General features: G+C 46.1%; 1 long non-coding RNA gene across 1 annotated transcript; it reads right to left on the bottom strand.

Moving 5' to 3' along the window:
- Window positions 1–378: 378 nt before the first annotated feature.
- LOC137463939 (uncharacterized) lies at window positions 379–2,819 on the bottom strand. The gene is made up of 3 exons (XR_010994028.1): window positions 2,569–2,819; window positions 601–725; window positions 379–467 (listed from the first exon to the last, which is right to left on the bottom strand). It is a non-coding gene; the product is annotated as an uncharacterized lncRNA (long non-coding RNA).
- Window positions 2,820–12,976: the final 10,157 nt, after the last annotated feature.

Raw genomic sequence — 12,976 nt, 5'->3', positions numbered from 1 at the left:
TGTCCTTATGCTAGACTTCCCTGAGATTTCTCTTCAAACAGTAGCACTGGCATCACCGTGCATGATTTAGGTACTAGAGCTGCCATATCGTCAAGAACCCTGCACAGACACAGCTAGGTACCAAAAACATGTCCACACCTTGTCCTTAGCAGAGTTTCCTATGCACCATAAGAAACAAGTCATGTGTGCAAGCTTGTGGCAGGCTTTGACATTGTAAGCATCTTGAAAAGTATACAGGAATCCCATTAGACGTACACACTTCGGGTTTATATGATATAAAGACAACACTACTGCTTCATATCACAGCTTGGACCCCAAGAGCAAGTGGGATAAAACATCATCTAGGGTAAAGAATGTTTAAAAATTCACAAAATACCCGAGCTGTTCTTGGTGGAGTATTTCTTTCAGAAGATCCCAGAGACGGTGACTGGCTGGTGCTGGTGGCATTTGGAGATGGAGCTGTTTTTCTGTAAGGATGGTCCAACATTTCAGGTTACAAGGCAAAAATATCAGCAGTCATCGCTCTTTCCTCACAGCGAAAACAGATCTTCATTTCCCAGAGGGTTTTTTTGAAATGGCTGTTGTCCTGACTGAACTTACTGAAAAAGGGTCACCTCCAATGTCTTTCTATCTCTTTCACTGTAGCCAGGCCAATCAACCTGAATGTCTTTGAAGAAATGTTCCTTCAGACTGAAAGAATTCTCATTTGTATCCAGGCTGGCTACCTACGGTCAGACATTCAAAACGTCAATATTCACTACACCTAAAGGCAGACTACAGATGTAAAACTGGTAGTGCAAAGCTAAAGCAAAGCTGAAAAGAAAATCATGCACCAGTTTTCCAGGACTTTTGTTTGATGTGAAGAAGAAAGCAGCTGTCATGTAAGAGGCAACAAGATTAAACAGGTGTGGTCCATTTGGGCTGTAGAAATTTGGATGTAAGTAAATGCCAAAGTGCTGCAAGCATGGAGGAAATGGACGCTATGAAAACCTCTCCCTGCACCAGAGATCCAGGTTTTTTGGTCTTTAACACAGCTTTGAGAATCAAGGTACACTATGCCAGAACTCTCAGTCTTCACCATTTGAAATACATGGAGAGGCCAGGTTTTTCCTTTCTGTTTTCCTTTTCTTTTGAGTAGGACCTGGAGAACATCATCTCCATGAGCAAGTCCATATTTTTCCACCCTCAGGAGGACACCTGCTGCCCTCTTGTTTCACCCAGCTACATTGCCATGGCAGAGCACAGCCTGGACCTGTAACAGGGCATGTTTTCATCATCCCATGAAGCACCACAGGATGCTGGCATTTGTCTCTGCAAACAGAACTGCTTTTCTTTCTCAAGTGTCTGCTCAGAGGAAACTACAGCTTCCTATGGAACTCTTACAGGAGATAACCTACCTAGAGCTACACTTCAACAGCTTAAAAGTAACAAAGATACCCAGAATCAGGAATTCACTTCTTAAAAGCAGAACTAAGGCGGTGTTGGAAGAGAAGGAAGGCTGTGAGTATAAGAGCTCAGCAAGTTCTCCCTACTGGTTTTTCATGTATAGCAAAAAATAACACCACCTCCCCATGAAGTTAAGAAAAATGTGAATAACCATTTTCAGGATGTAGTGCTGTTCACAAAGCCCTTTCAGAATGCAAACCAGTATCTTGAGGCAGTTCACACTGCAAACAAGAAACTACTCCTTCAAAATCTCCTTAAACATTAACAAGAAGAAACAGAAAGGAGAATTTTCTTTCATCCCTTGCCCTCTAAGGAGCTGAGCTTTGAAATCTTACCATCGCTTTTTTCCTAGCTAAAAAGGAAATATTGCTACTTGATACATTAATGCTTGCATAATTCAGCAACAGCCTACACTGACGGGGACTATTGAACAAGGAAGGAAACAGCCACTGCATCCTTCAGTCAATGTGAATCGGATGAATGGCTGTAATAAAGAAATACCAGTGGCACTAAAAGGACAACTGGAAAATTATGAGAAATAATAGATGCCAAGGAAGTTGAAGACTCAATCCACACAAGAGCAAAGAAACTCTGTGCTCAAAGTTGGGCCACCACCTTTCTCATGTAGGATTTGCCTGGAACACCCTTCCCTGGAAGGCAACCCCCACAGACCCAAGTAGAAGCAAATACCATTGAGAGGCCACCAAGTCCGTTCAAATGAAATACTGCCCTGTGCAGCTACCAAAATTCTCTCCTCTGAAACTTGTCCCAGGGTATTTTAAGGACCTCAGCTAAGTGTTTCACCCACTTGAGAGTTTCACCCTGTGAAGTTACTTCATCAAGCAGTTCAACAGTGCAAGGAAAAGAGGGAGGGTTCAAATAAGGCATGAGAAGCAACAACATTACAAAGAATTTATCACTGCCAGCTATTCTAGAAAAACAACAAGTTTTGAGGATTTCTTTCTTTTTGTAACATGGACTTGCAGTTGCGTGGAAACTGGGTAAAATTGATGGGAAAATGCAAACAAGGAGCATTTCCTGAGCCTCTCATTAGATTCTAATTGAAACCTGAAGTAAGACTGCTAAGAGTTAGCATTGCAGGCAGCAGCTCCAGGATCTCACCTCCTGAAGGATCTTTCCAAGGGATTCCTTGTCCTTTTCCACAACTCCCTCTCTCTCTAAGCAGGCAAGTAGCTTTGACTTCTTGTAATTCTTCAGAGCCAGTAAATGAATCACCCTGTCTCTGATGGGTCGTTGAGAAACAGTACTGAAAGGTCTCTGGAAGAATTTTGCAGGGTTCGTGGGCATCGTTCTCTTTCTCTCGGGCACAAGATCTGGAGAGCTGTGTGGGGCTCTCCTGAGCTCTGGTATTTTCACTTCAGTTAAAAAAAAACAGAAAACAAATTGTCAAATGGGGAGTGGGAGGAAGCAAGGTAGTTGACGCAAAAGGATGTACCAAGACTGTTGAAACTCTATTTGTTCAGAATTTATAGATCACTACGAATCCAGACAGTAAAGCATTAGGAAGGAACAGTCATTAAAAATGCCATGTAAAGGAGTGATACTGGAGGGGAGGTATTTATGAAAAACTCTTTATATGCATGGTGGTTTTCATTTGATTTCTCCTCTTTGTAAGCTCAAGCACTGAGCTATGTCAAGAATGATATGGACAGTGGGATTAAATGCACCTTTGGCAAGTTTGACAACTCCAGAGGCCTGGGATGCCATCCAGAGCGACATGGAGAACCTTGGCAAGTAGGGCCCTGGGAACCTCATCAGATTCAACAAGGCCAAGTGCAAAGTGCTGCATCTTTGGGGTTGGGACATGGCCTGTCCCTGCTGGGCAGGGATGCTGCGCTGGGATGGGGGCGGCTGGGATGAAGGTGGGGAGGACTTGGGGGTGCTGGTGGATGAGAGGCTGGGCAAGAGCTGGCAACGCGTGCTGGCAGCCCAGAAAGGCAACCGTGTCCTGGGCTGCATCAGGTGAAGCGTGGCCAGCAGGTCAAGGGAGGGGATATGACGCAGCAGGCGCTGTTTTGAAACCAGGAACTCCTGCTTAGTGGCTGGTGGAGACTTCATGCGTATTGGTGAGAAATCCGGGAGCTTTGTCCCTGCCATCACACACAACGGAGACTGACCTTTCTTGGGGATTCTTGGGGACAGAGCTGCACTTGCATATCCTTGTGGATCCCTTCCAACTCTGATTCTGATTCTCTGATTCTGTGACAAAGCCCAGTCCCTAACTGGTACTGCATGGAGCAGGTTGCAAAGGCACCCTGTACCCTACCATCAACCAGACCTGTCTCACCTGAGTTTCTCTGTGCCAGCCTAAAGCCAAAGCGGCACCAAGTTCCACAATTGTCTCACTACTGCCAGTCCTCACACCCCAGTTACTGAATGTTAAATATTCCCTTAGGATCTGTGTAGACCACCACCAAGAATCACACAAATCATCATCCACATGTGAAACAGAACGTCCCCAGGGAGAAATCTGAAGTTTAGCTTTGTCTCTCTGGAAAGCCACCATGATGCTAGTTTAAAATGCTCTGCACGAGGCTAAGGCAGAGCAAGAGCTGCACTTGCAGTGGCAGGGAAGTCCCTGCAGGCAGGTGACTGCAGCCACAGCCAGGTGAGAGCCTGCTTTTCTCCGGGCAGCTGGCTGTACCTGGCTCAGGTCACTGCTGCAGGCAGCACCACTGAGTGCCTGTACGGGGAATGTGCACCTCAAGTCTGCCTGGAGCCAGGCTCCTTGGGGAAACAGCACTGAGAACAGATTAATAACAAATGACATCACCCAAGCACGTTGTGCTTTGTGGGAAATGATGGAATCCGTGGGGAAGATGACATCAGTATCTTCCTTTCCATTTCCTTGAAAAGAACCCAACACAGTGTTGTGGCAATACACGCTTATTAACAACCAAGACAAAAAAAATTAAATCAAGCAAAGTTTCCCATGCTGACCTTGTGAAATTCTCTATGCAACTTCCTCAGGTCATTTTCTTTCAATTTCCCAATTAAATTTAAAGGATAACGACAGTGCCTAGATACCCCAAAACCAAAAGCTTAGCTACCAAGTGCATGGAGTGGTCCAAACCTTGACCTCAATGCTCCAAATTGCATCCCATCAAGCAGTATGGGAACAAGGAAGGACTGGCAGGCTTTCTCAGGGGAAAACAAACCAGTGGCTACATGCAGTGACAAGAGACTGCAAGCTTGACCTGAGGGCATACCACCTCCAGCCAAGATCTCTGAACACAAGAGATCCCCTGTCCCGAGAATATGCTGCAAAAATGAATTACCAAGTTGAAAGTCTTACAGATATTGAGCAAAATGTGAAAGGCAACCTTTCACATTTACCTCCAAGTGGGTTATTCAATTGGACATTCTGCGCACTTCCATTGTGCAATGCCTCGCTGGCATTTGGCTAAAAGGAAAAAGATATTTTCTGTAAAAACTTCAGCCTACTCTCCATCACTGCTGATTAACTAGGCCCTTCACTTTAAACAAGAGCTGTATTTGAGAAGGCTTGCTGTCACATCACTAAAAAGGGCTGCTTTGACACAGTTCTCCCTCTGCAAGCAGCCGGCTACAAAACTGCCCTGAGAGAGCAACCCTCCCTTAGCCTCTAATGCAGCCAAGCGTTCAAGTAGCAAGTCATCCTTTCCCAGTTGCTGGAATTTATAGGCACAGGCTTCCCTTGAAATCAAGTGCCTGAGTAACACTGAACTGGCCAGTGTTCAGCTAACAATCCAGGTGAGAGTGGTTGACAAAAATGTAAGAATTTTGGACATGACCTGATGCTGGGATTTATTTGGTACTAAGGAAGCACATCCTGGAGTCAGCTCCAAGAAGAATTTCACCTGCATAAGGTGAATTTCGACTCTCAACAGGCATGAGAGCCCTTTCTCTTGTCCTCAGCTCTAGATGCAATTCTTTGCAGGTGTCAAATGGAAGCAGTTTATCCTAGGTTAATCAGATATTACAAAATTTGGGTTGCTTGGCTGATCTCATCATTTAGTAAATAATGTATTGCATTCTGCTGGAGGTTAAAATGTTCATCAGCCTAAGTACATTTTTTAATGAAAACAACTACTGCCATCCAACTGCTTCATTCCGTAGGCAAAATTGCCTTAGAAAAAATCTGAAAAGCTATGATAAATGGACTGAAAGATGTGCACTAATTACCATGTGAAGGGAGACATCAATACCGAAGATAGAATATTACTTAATTGAAGAACTGATGTAATTTAGAACCAATGAAGATTCATGGCTTTGGCTGCTAAAAATGCTAAAATTTCTTTGTTTGGAAAAGCTTTGAAAATGGTGTGCATGTAGCTGGAGCTCTCCACTATGCATCACAGCTGAGAACAAAGAAATGGCTACTCCTAGTACTAAAAAGTATTGTTAGAGCGTTTCCTTTCTCCTGATATGTTCGGTGAGTGCAGGGCAAAGACAGAACAATGAGAAATCTATGCATTTTGACCAAGAGCCATGCCCAGAGCATGAATTTCCTGAGTGTCCCAGCATGGAGAACGGCTGACTTTCACTGGCACCTCCTCAATGGCATCCCTGAGAACCACTTCCATCAGAGAACTTCCCACTTCCGCTGGCACCTCCTCCGTGTCATCCCTGTGAGTCGTTTCCACCGGGGCAGCTGCCTCAAAGGGGCCCTTGGAGCACCAGGGGGGCCCCAGCCCTGCCCGACAGGTCCCGCGGGGTCAGCAGCACCTGACACCAACACCACGGCCAAGCCCCCACCCGCTGGCAACCCGCAGAGCCCGACAGCTGCCCCTCACCTGTTGGTCCTGGGACCCCTGGGTCACCCTGACGGGCATCGCAGTGCTCTTGGGGGCCCTGCGGGACGCAGTGCGGGTTGGGGCCCTGCAGAACGCTCTGGATCGTGCCCAGGCCCACAGCTCCGCCATCCCGCTCTGCCTCGGGTGCTCTGGCTCCCACACAGCCACTGATCCTGCTGAAAAATCTGCAAAATGCAAAATATTTGTTAGGAAAATGTGTTCTCTGATGTTTCTCCTTTGTGGCTTTCAAGACTCATCAGCAAGGAGGGAGATTATTCCCATGAAACAAGAAGTAGCCAACAAGCTCTAAGTGATGGCCAGGCCTTTGAAAGGCAGGGTGCTTCTTGGCTGAATTGCCTTGTGGAGGTGTAGGGCTTGACAGGCTTCAGTTTCCTCAGACACAGGGGAGGTTAGCAAGGCTTGGGAAGAAGGGTGTACCACTGATGGTGGACACAAAGAATGGAGAATTTATGGGCACAAGGACATTTGGCAGAATGCCCAAGGAAAGGAACAAACTGATAAAGCCAATGCAGAAACTGTGCTGAATCACCTCCTGTGAGGAAAAAGGCCATTCCAGCTGGGGCAGACCACGGCTATCCACTCAAGAAGCCTCTCACTAAGAAGAAGGGAGAGTCTGAGCATGCAGACTATTGAGCATGAGAAGTGAGAGGATCATTACACAACAGCAGACAGAATATTAATTATGAAGACAACTAGTGAACTTGCAGTCAGTGAACACTAATTCCTTTCTTTGCCAAAATGTAGAAATACAAAGACACTCTGGTTCTTGTGGTGCTGGCTTTGTGAATTTGTCCCTGAGCCCCCCACCTTTCTGCACAGAACTGTAAATAATTACCTCCACTCAGTGTGTGGATTGGCCTCTTGAACAGCGTGTGCTAGAACCAACCAAGCTGGAACAACACTCGCTATCGCTCCAACACCTCCGCTCTCGACGCAGCCGCTGAAGGGTCTGACCGGTCCTGCTGTGTGCTGGTGACAATGGCCACGTGTCCTTGGAAACGGGGAGTTCCATGTTCCAGGCTGGGCGGGATGTCACTGAGGAGCGGGACGCAACACAGTCGGGGCACAGTGAATTCACAATGGGCACACAGGGGAATGCCCTGCCTTGTCCCATGACCGACTCAGCTCATTTCCAAGTGCAGAAAGGGGTGCTCTGGCCACACCAGTTGCTGCAGTAGCTTTGCAAACCAGGGCTAATGAAGTGTTTCTGCACAAAAGTGCTGCACTTGGCCCTCTCTGAGGCAAAGGAGCAGCTTAACACCCCTAACCAGGGCAGCAAGGTGCAGCCCCCCCGCCCCAGCACTGGGTGATCCTGTCGTGGGCCAGTCAGTCTGTGAGGCTTCCAGCACATACACGGTCACTCAAATATTATCTCTTTGACAAAACCCCCCAGCCTTTCCTCATCCCAGTCTCCTAAAAGGAAACAAGCCAGCAGCAAGCCCAGGCCCCCATGTGCTGTGCAGGTGGAGCTGACCTGGAAAGGCCCACGCTGGCCCTGAGCACAATTACAGGCTGATAATTGTGCTGACTGCAGCTGGCCGTTGGAGTTACTGACACATGCAGATAAACATTTTATACTCAGTTTAAGATGGTTTTATTGTCATTTTCCCCCTACCCAAGATTATTCCTGATTTAAGCCAGCTGGCACCAAAAATAAGTGTTGTCCAGTCATTACAGGGAGAGGGAATAAGAGCATGCAGTTGAGAATGTGTTGAATATTACCATCCAAAGCGCATTTTCAATGACATCTTGTATTTGTTTTCAAGACCATGTCTATACCTACCCATGTCTGATTTCCTGGCTGTCCCACTCACAAGGACAGTGCAGTTTGGGGAAAGAAAGGGAGGCAGCAATTTGTCAAACACCAGAGCCCACACTTGTGTCCCTTTTTGGGAATGACTGGATGGTGTTGATTATGGATCCCCAGTTATGAACTATTGGAAAAGCCTGTGTAGGAATCATTAGAGGAATCCATGGAGGTGTTACACTGGACTCCAGAATGTCCAACAGCCTTTCTATATCTTTTAAAGGTTATTGGTGACAACCCCTGCTCTGCAGTTACCAGATTTGACTGACCCCTTTGCACTGCTCATACGGGAGTGCCTTTGCCTTGCACAGGAACTCCATATTTAGCTCCAAGAATGAAGGAATGAAGGAAGTAACCCTGTGGCATTTTGAGCCTATTTCTCAAAAAACATCAAAACAATGTATTAGAGGGATGGCAAATGCACCTCAGAGCAGGAGCCACCATGGTCCTTACTGAGAGAATGTACTTGAAAATAAATGGGGAAAAAAAGGGACAGTTTATGTGCCACACATGGTTTTGTCTGGTGTAGAGCAAAAAGGAGGTCACTGGTTATCCCTGAGCAGAAGCTGAAAGTAACAGGTGGTACTCCTGGAACAAAAGACCTTGAGACCCAGGCCCCTCAAAAACTTTCTTTGTCCTTGCTGCCTAGAGTGTGCCTAGAGTGACATGTGGGTCACCTTCCTGCCAGTTCAGTATGTGCAGGGCAGAGGGGGGAATGTCAATAAGCGATCGGTTGTCCCAAAGTCCCTTTTGCCGGGGCAGATGCCATGGGGGTCTCTCACCCAGAGAAAGAGCCAGGACCCGCAGGGCAGATCCTGTGTCCTGGATCCGGCCAGGACAGGGGTAATTTTTGCAGCAGCCAGGAGGAGCATGGCCAGGACCTTGGGGTAACTGGCTATCACCTGCCACGTGGCAGGGGGAAATGGAAGGGGTTTGTTTTTTTCTTTCTTTTCTTTCTTTTACTTTTCTTTTTTTTAAACAAAGTCTTTTCCCATTCTTTCTATTAGAAACCATTAACATTTTGTAATAGCCTTTCCTTGCAACCATAACCATTCCAGTATTCTGCATTTCCTTACTTTTTAAAAGTTACTTTCTCCAAAAAGAATCTTTGCAAGCTCACTTTGAACCCAAAACTGATGGTACACCTCCTGCTCCAGCTCCTCTTCCTGCTCCTGAGGGTAAGTCTGCTTTTCAAGCAATTGCAGTCACTGGGATGTGGGTCCCCAGCCAGCGTCTCCCTTCATGCTGCACGGCTTCTGTAGGCAAACAACACTTAAATATAAACATCAGGCGTAGGAATGTGCCCCCTGTTGACAGAGTAAACAAGTTACCCCATGTCTCCTCAAAAAGGAAAAAAGCCCAGAAGGTTCTCTCCTCAGTTTGGTTAAAAGACACCTCATAGGACCTTGGGGACTTCACCTCAAACTTAAGGATAGCTAATTGGACAGGAGCCAAAAAGTCCCACCTAAGCAATTCCCTAGAAAAAGAAGAGAACAAAAGAGTTCATCGCTTTTGTGAAGTGTTTTAGCAGGAGCAAGAACCTCTTGCCCTGGCTCGGGTTTTCTCGGTAAAGAGCTTTTTTATTTTGCCTTTTATTAAAACTTTTTGTTTCCAACACTGTCACAGGAACCATTCTGCTTCTTTATGCCACCTGAGGTAGCTGAGCTACCAAGGGTATAATGCTTATCTCTGAGAGCTTAGGAGACCTGGCTTGAAGAGAAAAAGCATTAATAAGGGAACATGAAAACTAGCGCTAAGAGAAACGTTTTCTGAGACTTTTTTCAGAAGAGAAAGGGGATGGTGAAAGCTAGCACAGGGCTTAAAATTACTACAGTAATTTTTTTTTTCTATTAGTCCCTATTTCCTTGGATATATTTGGTTTTAGTTTGGGTTTGGTAGCTTGGTTGGTTGAATTCTTTTTGTTTTGGGGAGTGATGGTGGTGGATGGGTGCATGTTTGGTTTATGGCTGTTTTTTGGGTTTTTTTTATGTTACTATTTCATATATCTTTCTTTGGTTTTTTTTTTTTTTTTTAAAGCAAAGATTTTTCCTTCCTTTATGTTATAAACCAATATTTGTAACAGCCTTTCCTTGCAACTACAACCATTTCAGTGTTGAGCAGTTCCTTGTTTCTTAAAATGAAAACATTTTTTAGACTGAAAATTACTTTCTCAGGATAGAATCTTTTTGGGGTTGAATTGGACACCAAGTAGCCAGAGCACCTCCTGCACATGCTCGTGACAGTGATGGTAAGTCTCTTTTTCAAGCAATTGTGGTCAATTGGATGTGGTTCCAAGACAGCATCTCCCTCCATGCTGCACGGCTTCTGTAGGCAAATACAGCAAAACTTACATGTCAACATAATGGAGCAATACAGAAGCAAACAGAAGCATTCTGAGCCATTTTTCAGAAGAGAAAGGGGATGGTGAAAGCTAACACAGGGATTAAAACAGTGATTTCTATGCAACAGGGTTGATAAAGGACTGACCCAAATTTGTAGCGAGCGTGGGTCTCCAGGACGGTTTGGATGGATGAGAGATCTCTGAAGTCAGGTCTTAGAAGATGTGGTTTATTAAAAGGGATGAAAGGCCCTGTTTGGAGTTGCCAGGCGCAACTCGTGGCAGGCCCAGGGAGAGAGGGAGAGGGAAAGAGAGGGAACGAGGGTTCCAGGTGAGGGTCCCAGGGGAAGGTCCAAGAGAGCGTCCAGTCCCTTGGGCACACCTTATCAGGGGGCTGCAAGGTGGGCTGGAACAGGACTTGGGCCAATGGGGTCCCAGATCTCTGATACTTCAGGGGAGGGTCACAGGTGTGGGATGAACCATACATTGGGGGTGAGACAGAGCATTCCATTTGACCTTTGGACCTATCTGCAGGTAAAGCGCATTGTTTAATCAGAAGGGGGGATTGCTTTCAACCTGGCTATACTATTGTTTTCTAGTTATTCAGTAGTCAAGGTTTGTTATTTCAAATCTAGTTCTCATCTCAATGTCTGGATTTTCCAAATCTTTTGCCAGGCAATCATATTTATAAGGTTTTCCTCTTTCATCTTCCCCAACACAAATTAACAAGAGGGATAATTGTTAGAGCTACCATTACTCATCACACACTTTAAGCAACCCGTACCATCAAGGCCAAAGCTAATATGGCTCTGTGTTAGATATTCCTGATGGATTACACATCCTTGCGTGAAGATGGAATTAGGATTTACAGCCAGTATTTATGCATATACAAGCATTGTGCAAGAACATTGCAGATTCCAAATGGAAACTAAATATTACCTGTACAGCAAAAACACTGCAATAACATGAGTACACTTCTCCCATCAGGTTCACAGGCAGCTTAACCAATTCTCTGCTTGCAAATAATCTCTTCTGGCATCTTTTGGGGTCCTAAACCAGGATTGTCACACCTAAATACTGTGGGACCATGAAAATTCCTCCAGATACAAACCAGTCTCCAGGTGACACAAGTGACTACAGCAGCCTCCAATAATGTAGCGGGACCCAGGTTTGCTGAGTTCTCTTTGTCATCGTGGGTTTGTAATTCAGACTCACAGAGGGGCTTGAGTTGGAAGGGACCTTAAAGACCCTCTAGATCCAGCCCCGTCTGCCACGGGCAGGGACGCCTTCCACTGGAGCAGGTGACTCAGAGCCCCTCCAAGCTGTGGCAAATAACCCAAGGACCCCTTTTTCTCTGTTTTGCAAGGTCAGCTTTCCATGCTCACATTCACAGATGGCTCCAGTCTCACACAGAGCATTGCTGGCTGGTCACTCTTATCTCCACAGCCCATCAGAGATCCTATTTTGGATGGCTCTCACTGCTCCCAAGGCCCCAGGGAGCAGCCACTGCCTCTCCTCTGTCACCCGAGGACACAAGGAAAAACGTTGCACTCAGCTTTGGTCACAATGAAGAGACTAATTTATTTCTTCTGACTCCAATCATTTCTAGTTTTCAAAAGGTGCCAGTGGATTGGAGGGTGAATGTGCCACCTCTCCAACGACACTGGACAAACTACCAGTCTATCAAATTTCTCTGCCTCTATGAAGGAATGCAAAACAAGAGGTTGTTTACAGCAAGTTGCCTGAGAAAATTCTCTACAAGAATGTAAACTCAGAAGGCTTTAGAAAATCCTGAGAAATCAAGGCAACACTCCTCCTTCTGCTTTCCCTTCCAGGATCAGTGATTTCCTGCTGCTTCCTCCATGTCTGAGACAACTGAAGAGATAAGGGGCTGAGGTTGCAGCTTCTGGCAGAGAGTTGATAACACTCAGCTGAGTATTTTATTCTCCTGCCACTGAGCTCTCAGGCTGCTTACACAAAAAAAAAATCCTCCTGGTGTGGAAAGGGGCTGGTGTGAGCAGCAGGAATTGTTGCTGGCTGGAACATTTCAAAGAGCTGGACAAAAGAAGCATTTTGTGGAAGGCCACCAGCTGCCCTCTGTCAGCAGCACAAGGTGTGAGGTCCCCCTTGAAGGCCATCCCTGCACAAGGACAGCCTGGCCTCCTCCAGTACCCAGAACACCTTTCAGGCTTTCGGGCTGACCTCGTCCCTCACTCTAGAGAAGCAGGTTGCTGTTGGAACTCTCATAGCCACAGCTACCGGCTGGATTGCCGTGTCTTACCACAGACAGCCCTGGAGACAACAGTATAGACAGGCTCCATCTGCAATAAAAGGGGACTTGGGTCCAGCTTTTCCCTTGGACCAGCGTGCAGCAAGCACACCTCAGCCTCATTCAGGTCTGTGTGGGCTGGTAGTCAGCTTCTGCTGGGAATGTAAAGCTTTTACCCTACTTTCCACAATAAAGAATGGAGCAAACCCAGCTGCACCAAACCCCAAATTTCACTCTAGCAATCACAATTTTCATTTTCCTCTATTCAAGCCTTGAAGAAAACAAACTTTACTTGAGTG

This window comes from Anomalospiza imberbis, chromosome 32, assembly GCF_031753505.1.
Source record: "Anomalospiza imberbis isolate Cuckoo-Finch-1a 21T00152 chromosome 32, ASM3175350v1, whole genome shotgun sequence".
NCBI lineage: Eukaryota > Metazoa > Chordata > Aves > Passeriformes > Viduidae > Anomalospiza > Anomalospiza imberbis.
Note: the sequence above shows the minus strand (reverse complement) of the source record. Positions and strands in the feature narration are given on the sequence as shown.